This window comes from Vombatus ursinus, unplaced genomic scaffold (genome assembly GCF_900497805.2).
Source record: "Vombatus ursinus unplaced genomic scaffold, bare-nosed wombat genome assembly UNPS02005236.1, whole genome shotgun sequence".
In the NCBI taxonomy this organism is placed as follows: Eukaryota; Metazoa; Chordata; class Mammalia; order Diprotodontia; family Vombatidae; genus Vombatus; species Vombatus ursinus.
This window is the reverse complement of record NW_020945014.1, coordinates 4632199-4643623: the sequence shown is the minus strand read 5'-3', so window position 1 is coordinate 4643623 and position 11425 is coordinate 4632199. Positions and strand designations below refer to the sequence as shown.

At 37.6% G+C, this 11425-nt stretch overlaps 1 long non-coding RNA gene across 1 annotated transcript in view; it reads right to left on the bottom strand.

The window, feature by feature from the left end:
• Positions 1-10269: 10269 nt before the first annotated feature.
• The window catches only part of LOC114030560, a 64888-nt gene continuing 63732 nt past the window's right edge, over positions 10270-11425 (bottom strand). Inside the window, exon 3 of the long non-coding RNA XR_003567630.1 lies at positions 10270-10305. This is a non-coding gene — a long non-coding RNA (uncharacterized LOC114030560). The remainder of the gene's footprint in view (positions 10306-11425) is intronic.

The following is an 11425-nucleotide window of genomic DNA, read 5'->3' as shown; positions in this document are numbered from 1 at the left end:
TCTTAGCAATTTAGACTTCACTACCTTTTCCTTAACAAAAGGTATTTTTATTCTCAATATTTTAAATGCTCGACACATATGAAAACCAACCCCTGATCTTCCTACCTTCCATTATTAATGTTTTCTTAATTATTTTACCCTCTTTGGGAATCTTCTAACAAATCCACAATCCTTAAAACTGTCTAATGACTAGTTAATATGGTCACCATTACCTTATTAAAATAAAAATTGGCTTCAAGCATTCTCAAAAAAATTTTGGGAAGGACTGAGAATAAGAAAAAAACACACACACACACACACACACACACACACACCCTATTTGATTAAAATGAATATTGTCTGTATCAGTATACAGGCTTTTCTTTTTTAGTTGTTATACACAGATGCTATCAGACAGATTCATTCATTACCCCCATCCAAATGTTCTACCAACCTTTTATCATTCAGTCATTTTTCAGTTGTGTCCAATTCTTCATGACCCTACTTGGGGTTTTCTGGGCAAAAGTACTAAAGTGGTTTGCCATTTCCTTCTCCAGCTCATTTTTTACAGATAAGGAAACTGAGGTAAATGGGGTTAAGTGACTTGCCCAGGGTTACACAGTTGTCTGAGACCAGATTTGAACTCAGGAGGATGAGTCTTCCTGACTTCAGCTGGGCACTATAACCACTGTGCCATCTAGCTGCCAATTTTCAGGTCTCTCCCTATTTATTTCTCTTTAAAGTCAAATCCCCATTCTCCTATCTCTAACCCCAAAGCAAATGCTACTGCCCCAGATGTTGAGCAAGTCACCAACACTTTTCAACTGTAAAATATAGACTACACAAAAGAGGAAAATGGTTAACTGAATTCATCTGTCTGCCATTTTAGCAGCTAAACAGGTGACTTCTAACAGTCATATTAGAGAGACTGCTTTATTTTGGTATATTTTTAGAAGACCATAATTGTGTGTAGCAGCCGTGATAAGCAGACAGGTTACACATAAAGTGTAACTTCCCACATAAAGTAGAAAAATTTCATCCCTTCTACATTTACATGTTATTCACTCCATCTACTCCTAGTCTGCTGTTGTACAGCTGTTCAATGTTTGACAAAAATTCATTAATATGAATTGCAAAGTATTGTTCTTATAAATAGAAGAGAGGTTCCTCCAGTAGAATGGAAGTTCCCTGAAGGCAAGTACTGTTCATTTTTTTTTTTGTTTTTTTTTCTCTCCCCAGTGCCTGTTTTATAAGACACACTTAATGAATGTTTGCTTAATTGGACTGAAAATACAGACTTTAAATTAGATTTATTTTAATTTAAAAATCAGACTATCAATCAATAAACATTGAGTAAGTACCTGCTTATGTGCCAACCACTATGCTAGGTACTGGGGATACAAAAACAAAACAGCCCCTAATCTCAAGGGACTTCTCCATATTTAGATGGGTGCATGTTTTAGAGAGAAAACATGCACCCATCTAAGTATGGAGAAAGCTCCTACCAATGCAAATCAGTGTTTTCTCTGCAACTTAGAGTCTCAGAGTTGCCTGAAGGCAATGAGGTTAAAATAAGTTGCCCAGGGTCAAACAGCCTCCAAGTCAGTACTTGAAATTGAATGAAGGCTTACTGACTCAAAAGCCTACTTCTCTCCAATATGCCAGGATGCCTCTTATGCATGTAAGCATGTGCATATATGAACAGAATAAATACAAAATAAATACAACGCAGTTTAGAGGTATACGGCACTAGCAATTTTTAGTGGGGGAGGGATGTGGAGGAGGTTTCCAGGGAAAGGCTTCTTGTAGAAAGCAGGGCTCAGCAGAGAGTGAAGAAGGAATACATTCCAGGCACTGGCAACCTCAAAGGAATGGAGTTGATGATGAAATACTTTCTTTGAGGAACAGAAAGCCCAGTCTGAGGAAAGGCCAGTGTATAAGGAAGTGGGGTAATTTATAATAAACGGTTTGATATGTATACTGAGGATCAATAGAACTAGAAATAGCAGCTGCTTTGAATTAAGCAAATAGTAAATGAACCAATAGTGCCTTGATTGGTTTTTAAAGCAACAGAAATGCAGTTTTCTCCCCATTTCAAGATCTCAATTGAAATTATATAGACCCCAAAGATTTTTCCAAAGGAGAAAAGCATAAGTCTTATTAAAATTTACACAGAAAACCATTTTTTGCCACTCATCTTTTTCACAGCTAGCCTTGGGCTAAAACTCCATGAATAATTTACCTTTAAAAATATTTATACAGTATGAGGGATAAAAACAAAGTTTCTTGAGGAAGTTTTATATTGTACTATATAAAATTTTAAGAACCAAAGGTAATACAAAAATTTACTAAAAAAAAAATTAATCTTTATATTTCAATTTCTATCTGTGGATAAAAGTTTCAGCTTAAAACTCTGAATTTGGCTTTTATAAAAAACAAATCACTATTCTATCCATGACAATGTTGTTACCAAGTAAAGTCAAATGATTTCTCACCTTGTTTTCTACCTTATGCTTAATGTTATAAAGTGAGTTTTTAACTTCTGATTGTCCAAACTGTTCCAATTCATTCATTTATGCAAGCATTTATGAAGTACACACAATGTTCCAGGTTCTGTGCTAGGTCTTAAGAGCTGCAGAGACAAAAGAGAAATCATCCCAGCACTCCAGGAACTTGCATTCTATTGGAAATAAAGAATATATACAAATAAAAGAAATCAATGCAAAATATATACAAAGTAAATAGAATGTAACCTTGAAGGAGAGGCTACGATAACCAGACAGATCAGGAAATACCTCAATGTAGGACATAGTTTCTGAAGGAAACAGGATTCTGTGGAAAATAAAGGAGGAGATCATTCTAGGCATGGGGGCTGGCCTATTCAAAGGCATAAAAACAAGAGACAGAATACTGTGAATATTGTGTGTGCATACCACTCTGGATGTAATAAAGAGGAGTTAAAATGAAGTTATGTAGAACATGCCTAGAAAGGTAGACTGGAATCAGATAATGAAGTGTTTTAGATGCCAGACAAGTTTATGTTTTATCCTAGAGGGACTAGAGAAGAAAAAGAGTTTCTTGAGCAAGGAGTAACACTGTCGGATCTGTGATTTAAGAGCATAACTTTAGCAGCTATATAGAGGAAAGAATGGAGGACAGTGGGGCAAGGAGGCTGATTAAGAGGCTATTGTAATAGTTCAAGCCAGAGGAATGAGGGCCAAAATCAGGGTAGTAGCCATGTGAGTGAAGGGAAGGGAACGAATGTGAGGGATTGTGGAGATAGAACCAGCAAGACTTGGCAAATGACAGCCTTAACAGAAACAGAGAGGGATGGATTTAGTGGAAAGGTAGGGGAGAGAATAAGGGAAGGGAATAATTTATATAGCACCTACTATGTGTCAGACACTGTACTAAGCAATTTTTTACAAATATTATCTCATTTGATCATCACAACAACCTGGGAGGTAGGTGCTATTATTATTCTCATTTTACATTTGAAGAAACTGAGGTAAACAGAGGTTAAGTGACCTGCCCAGGATTACAAAGCTAGTGAGTGTCTGGGGCTGAATTTGAATTCAGATCTTCCTTACTCCAGACCCAGTGCTCTATTCACTGCTCCACTGGCTGGGAAAACATAATGAATTCCATTTTAGGTTCAGTTTAAAGAAATTTACAAGACATTCAGTTGGAAACATCCAATAAATAGTGATGTAAGACAGGAGCTTTAAAAAGAGGCCAGGGATGAATATATAGTCCTGGGCATCAGTGATGATAACTTAAACCATGGGAACTAAAGAGATTACTGAGAGGAAAAGTATAAAGACAGAAATGTGTCCTGGACAGAAACTTCAGATACACAAACAGCTGGGAGTGGAATATGCATGATGATTTAGAAAAGGAGAAGGAAAAGAATAGCAGACAAGTAGGAGAAAAATTCAATACAACAATGTAGGGGTATACGACTGCACTAGGCAATGGGGATAAAACAAAAAGAAAACAGGCCTGGACTGCAGGAGAATATTTTGTACAGGGAACATCAAATAGGCCACTAGGTCTGGCCTAAATATAAAGTGCCTGTGGAGTTTTAATATTATCAGATTTACAAGAAAAGTTGGGACTAGATACGAAGGGCTTCCCATGCCAGTCAGAGAGGCAGCAAGCTTTCCCCTACAACTGCTCCAAAAAGGTGTAGACAACACATCTTACTGAATTGTCATGTAGAAATTCAATGAGAAATCAGCTTGATTTTATTTTTCTAGCCCAAGAAAGCATACAGGCAGAGAGGTCTGTATTCAGACCCTGGAGACAACGTCTACCCAGGAGCAGTCAGGGAGAGGCAGCTGTGCACCAAGACAGAAAGAGGTCCCATACGCATCCCCAGGCACCTCGGCAGGGACAGGTGCCAAATGTAAGTTTCGTAACCCGCTGCCCAGTTGCAGGTCACAGATCCTTGATGGAGTGAGAAGGGGACATGCTCCTGGATAGGGAGCAGTACAAGGCCCTGGGCTGTGTACTGAGAGGGAGCAGGTTCAGAAGGCAACAAGAGCGACGTGGTTCAGATGGCAGGAGCAGAGAAATGTCCCTCTTCAGCCTCCAGCTGTCTGTCTTCTAGTATGGGGACTGCAGAGGGAATAACCAGGCAGGAATCCTAGACCAAAGAAGAGTCTGAAGGTCTGCCACTGTGAACCAACAGTCTCCTAGATGGCTAGTGACAGCTGAGTTCAGCAGTAGTCTACTCTTGTTCAAACCCAAACCCAGGCCAGGAGCCTGCAAAGCTCAGCCCAGGGATGAGGACGGCAATTTGACTTTATCCTTGATCATACCAATTTGGAAACACTGAAAAGTTGCAGGTCCTGGGCCTTAGCTAGCCCTGAGATCCTAGAACAACACAACACTCAATATCCCCAAGAAAGCAGCAATAGGACAAGACCAGATAATTCCTACAGAAGTGTGCCAGAGCCTACCCCTAACATCAAGTCCAAAATCATTAAAGTTGGAAAAATAAACAACAAAAAGAATCCCACTCATCTCAGTAATTACGGTGGCAGGGAAGCTCAAAACAAACCCAGAAAAAAAAGAATGACTTCAAAACTTTAAAGCCTGGGGGGAGGAAAAAAAACACAGCAGGAATGCAAATTCAATTAGGATTCCTAGAAGAGATGAAGTAAGAATTTTTTTTTTTGGTGAGGCAATCAGGGTTAAGTGACTTGCCCAGGGTCACACAGTTACTGTCAAGTGTCTGAAGCTGGATTTGAACTCAGGTCCTCCTGACTCCAAGGTCAGTGCTCTATCCAGTGCACCACTTAGCTGCCCCAGCAAGAATTTTTAAAGAGCTAAAAATGTGCTGTGTTGTTGTTGTTGTTGTTGTTTGTCAATGAAATAAGAACTCTAGAGAAAAATACTAAAAAAGAAATGAGAGTTAAGGAAGAAAGAATTGGAAATGGATTTAAAAGTTGGTACAAGAGGCACAAAACCTTGCCATGCAAAAAACTACCTGAAAATTAGAACAGAACAAATAGAAGCTTAATGAATACCAAAAAATATTAAAACAAAGTGAAAAGACCAAAAAATAGAAGAAAATATAAAGTACTGTGTACCAGCAAAAACTACTGACTTTGAAAACAGATTGAGGGAAAAAAAATTAAGAATCATTGGACTACCTGAATGCCATGTCCTCAACAAGAGCCTAAACATCCTATGTCAATAAATATTAAAACTGTCCAGATCCCTTAGAATCAGAGGAGGAGAAGGAGAGAAGGAAGGAAAGAAGAAAGGAAGGAAGGAAGCCAAAATGAAAATTCCCAGAAATGTGAGAGGCAAAATCTAGAGCTACCAGGTCCAAGAAAAAAGCAGTCAGAAAGAAAAAATTTCTGTGAACATCACAGTCAGGATCACACATGATTTAGCAGATTCTCCTATAAAAGAGTGAAAAGGCTGCAATACAGTATTCCAGAAGGCAATGCTTATTTCCAACATTAAATTACCCAGCAAAATTGAATATAATCTTACAAGGGAAAAAAATGGATCTTTAATGAAATAGAGGACTTCCAAGCATTCCTGGTAGATACTTTGAAGTTCAAAGACAGGAATAAAGAGAAATATGAAAGGTAAACACAAACAATGATAAAGGACTAAACAAAGGTCAACTGCTTACATTCTAATATGAAGGGATATTACACGTATCCACTGAACCCTATCATCTTCAGGGGTCACAGAGGTACTCTAATTAGACTGAAGGTCTAGGAGTGGTCTGCTATGTTTTGACCACCTTAACAGAAGAATGGATAGAGAGTGGAAGGGGAATACACTTGGAAGGGGAAGTAAAGTAAATTAGGGGAAATGATCTCAAATAAGTAGGCTTCTACACAAACAAGGAGGAGAGGTTGGAGAGAACTGTTCAAAGGAAAAGAACACACACACGCAGAGTTGGGTAAAAAAATACATTCACTCAAAAAGGAAATAAGGAGGGGGACATGAAAAAAGTAGTAAGGGGAGTGGGGGGAGGGAAGGAAGCAATTAGATGTAGATTAAGGAAAGGATTAGCCCAAAACAAACTGTACAAAAATATACAAATGTACAAAAAATGTACAAAAATATTTATAGCTTTTTTTTGAGATGGCAAAGAATGGGAGATGCTCATGAATTGTGGAATAGCTGAACAAGTTGTGGTACACAGTTGTGGTATATAAATACTATGGAATACTATTATGGGAAATAATGTAGGAAATGATGGAAGGAATGGTCTCAGAAAAACGTAGGAAGACTTAAATGCAGAATCAGGTGAACAGAATCAGGAGAACAATTTAAACAATGAGAAAAATATGATAAAGACCAACAACTCTGAAAGAATTAGGAATTCTGATCAGCATAATAACCAACCACAATTTCAAAGGCTTGATGATGAAAAAACATGGCTAGCCACCTCCAGATAGAGAGAGGAATAACTCAGAGTATATACAGAATGAGACATTTTCTTGCACAAGGCCAATGTGGAAATTTGTTTTGCTTGGACAAACATGTCTATTAACAGGAATTTTGTTTTCCTTTTGTTCTCAATGGAACAGAGGAATTGAACTGGGAAGGAGAGAAGGCAATTTTTTGAAGCTTTAAAATAAGAACAGTAATAATGATGAAAAATATTCCGAAGAGAGTAAAGAGCCACTGTAGCTTCCTGAAGAGGGCAGTGACATGATCAGACCTGCATTTTCAGAATATCTGTTTGTGGTGGCAAAGAGGATTAGAGAAGAGACTAGAAACAAGGAGATTAGTTAGGAGATATATCCACCAATGGGGAGAAGAATATGGATGATGATCCAGCAAAGGAGACTAAAAAATGGCTAGATATGCAGGAGAAAAACTAAGAAAGATCAGTGGCAAGAAAACCCATAGAAGAAAGAATATCCAAGAGGACAGAATGGTCAGTAACGTGGAACACTGCAGAGATGTCAAGAAAAGGGGGGAGGGGGATGAAAACTAAGAAAAGACCATTCAATTTGCAATTAAGAAATCAGTGGTAACTGAAGAAAGTTTCAGCTGAGTTAATTAGAACAGAAAGGAGAGATTGAAAAGTGTGCAAAAAAGTGGAAGCAATGAACACAAATGGCTTTTTCTATGGATCTGTTGTGAAAAAGAGAAGCAATTCTGAATGATACTTAGGGTGGTTTTTTTAAACAACAGTATGACCTGAGTAAGTTTTTATGTGCCTATTACTATCTATTCGTATCTTCTCATCTTATGTTATGCTTATGTGTCCTACAATAAATCTTCCTAAGATCTATCTAATACATTCAAAGTCTTCCTCGAGTTCTTTTTACATTTCATGAATACCAGAACAGGACTGAGACTAATCATCTATTATCCATAATTTTCACATGTCCAACCTTTTTCAATCATATATTTTTCAACAATTATCTTTTATGCCACTTCTTGCACACAAGTCCTTATTGGTAGTCTGCTACAGTCTATTTACACCTATCATACATTTCTCCATTGACCTTTGGGTCACCCAAAGTTGTGTTTTTTCAGAGAAGTTAATGTTCCATGATTCCTCATTTCATCAGAAGAATTTTTGGTAGGAAGAACGAGAATCTAGGATCTTTTCTGATGTAGTGAATACTGCCAAATGTGTAAACTCCCTCCACCAATGTAGATTATACACTAGTCTATTACAGTTTTAGATGGTTGCTGGGAGCTCTCAGCAGTCAAGTGATATGTTCATGATGTAGACAGAAGGCTTGACCTTGGAGTTAGGAAGGCTTAGGTCCATATGACATTTGACACATAGTATCTATTACGTTTCAAGTACGACATCTGACACATAATATCCATCATGTCACACTGCCTCTCTGTGAGAAACTCATGTTTTGTTTTTAAGTCAATGTAACGGGTTAATGGAGCACAATGAGCCATTTCCCTAATGCTATCTGGCTTTCTCCTTCCTAATTAACAGGAACAATACACTTCAGAGACAAGGTACTAACAATGAGGGAAAGGGGACAGCCAGGAAAGGCCTCTAAACCTCAATTTCATCTGAACTGGACAAAGGATAGTCGAACATAGACACCAAGAGTCCAGCACAAATAAAAATAAAATTCAATAGGGTAACAGACAGGAAGAGAGAATAGGGTAAAGGGATTTTAAAAAGAAGGCAGAATAAGAGAAAAATTAATAAAAAGCAAAATAAACTCCAACTTTGGAGGGTGGATTGTGATGGGGAAAATGTTAAGAAAGGGTAAAAAAACCTGTGATCGAGGTCTGAGTAAGAAGGAAAAAAGAGGGTCAATGAAGGAAAAACAGATTACTTAGTAGGATTGAGCACACTATCTCTCACCATCTTCTTCTTTTGAGGGGGGAAGGAATAGGGAAAATTTAAGAGGATAGGATGGAGGTAAAATGGAATGAATAATTCTGACTATGAACGTAAATGGGGATGCAGTCACTTATAAAACAGAAGAGGATTAGAAAGTAAAATCCAACATGCTGTTTACTAGAAACACACTTGAAACAAAGATAATAAGAGCTGGAGAAGAACGCATTATATTTCAAGTGAATTAAAAAAAAAAACAGGAGTAGCAATGATATCAAACAAGGGAATAATAAAAATACACATGATTAAAAGATAAAAATGGAAAATACACTGTTTAAAGGCACCAGAGACAACAAATTTATGTCAATGTTTAATGTCAATAGAAAAACTGACATAACATCTAAATACAACTATGTTGAAGGAACTATGTAATTTTTCTTATACAATATATTCTAGATTCAGTCTTTCCTTTCAATACTCACCATCATTCAGAACCTTTTCCTATATCATACCTGTATTAACGGTAAGTCTTTCCAATGTATCGCTTTCAATTCTACTCAGTTAGTATTAACTAAAAGCCTATGTACCTAGTGTGCTGTGAAAATATAAAAGACGTATAGACAGAATTCCCCAAGTAACAAAGAATCAGTTAAACATCTTGTACAAGTGAATGGTCCTTTGTACACCATCTCTACTTTCCCCTGTATCCCAAAGCCACTCCACATCCCAGCATGGCTGGTCTAATAACCAAACCGTCCAAAATCAACTAAACCACCTGGTAGCTAGAACAAAGAAATAATTGATAAAATATTTTTAACATTTCCTTAGTTCTCCTCATCTTATCAGATAGCTTCTTGTTCCCCCGTGTCCCTGTACCCTTCACTGTTACCAACTATTATTACTCCCTCCTCAGATCAATCTCTCTCCTACTTGTACAGGTATATCCCCTGAATCTCCCTTACTCCTTCTTATCCTAATTGAGCCCAAGGCTCAGGCCCTCTTCTGTCTCTCCATCCCAATTGTGTGCCAAAACGCTTTAATAAAAGAATGAATCTCTATCTTCCGAGAAACAATATCTAAAAAAAAATATTTCAAAAAGACCATACACTCAACCTCAAAAGCCCTGAAAGGGATGAGTTCATTTAAAACCTCTGAAAAGTCCCCAAGGCTCAGTGGCTTGGAAAAAGTTAGAGAAGACAAATTTATCAAATTTTCAGATGAGCCAGGAATGCCTTTGTGAGATGTTACATTGTGATGGGAAACACCTGTGAAAGGCTTAAGAAGCAAGATGTAGCCACAACTCCAGAAAAGTGATGATACAATGCTTCTGATGGGTTACTAGGGCACAGTGAACAAAGTGCCAGACCTGGAGTTAGAAGGACACATCTTCCTGAGTTCAAATCTGGCCTCAGACACTTACCAGCTGCGTGACCCTGGGCAAGTTACTTAATGCTGTTTGCCTCAGTTTCCTCAACTGTCAAATGAGCTGGAGAAAGAAATGGCAAAGCACTCCAGTATTTCTGCAAAGAAAACCCCAAAAGGGGTCACAAAGAATCAGACACAACTAAAACAAGTGAATATCAACAATGCTTCCCACCTCTAGAAATATAGAACATATCTTCCAACACAGACAATCTGTGGAACTGTTTTGTATGGATTTATTTTGCATTTCCTCTGTGATTAGGGAAAGCTTTCAATTGGGAGCAGAGGAGTAAAGGGATAGTAAAAGTGATACTTTAAAAAGGAAGAAATGTGGGGTAGCTAGGTGGCGCAGTGAATAGAGCTCCAGTCTTGGAGTCAGGAGGACCTGAGTTCAAATCTGGCCTCAAACACTTGACACTTACTAGCTGTGTGACCCGGGGCAAGTCACTTAACCCCGACTGCCTCACCAAAAAAAAAAAGAAAGAAATAAAGAAATGAATATCAATGCATTTTTTTTTTAATTAACAGAAGAGAACAGGAAACAGAGAAGCAGGACAGTGTTGGAACTATAATGCTCAAGTTCAAATACAGACTGTGTCCCAAAAATCTTATTGAATTTTTAAGTTTCAACAGCACAAAACTGCACTAAAATTTTTGGGATATCCTATTTTTTTTTTCAAAAAACTATGAAAAGAAAATTCCTGGCTTCATATATAGTCCTCTTTCTGTTCCTTTTATACAGAAATATTCATGTTTGATATTTGTCAAGTTCCGAATAATAAAAAGGACTATTCAAATAAATTCTTGAATGGCATGAGGTTAGCTATACTATAATGGTTAATAGAATTAAGATTCAAAAGAATGACAGGCTGAAAAGATGGATAAATTTAATAAATTTATTAAGTATTACACTTATTTTAAACAAATCAATTGTTTAAATTAGCATAGTGAAGACACGGCTAGACAACAGAACACATGAAAAAGATGTCATAATTTTGGCGAACTCCAAATTCAATGAGTGAATGTATGATGGCAAAAAAGGTAATATTATTAATAGAAGCATAATACCCATAGTGGGGCAAGATATTATAGAAGAGGGAGAGAGAGAAGGAGGGAGGAAGGAAGGGAGGAGAGAGGGAGAGGGACAGAGAGAGAGAGGGAGAGAGGGAGGGAGAGAGAGAGAGAGAGAGAGAGAGAGAGAGAGAGAGAGAGAGAGAG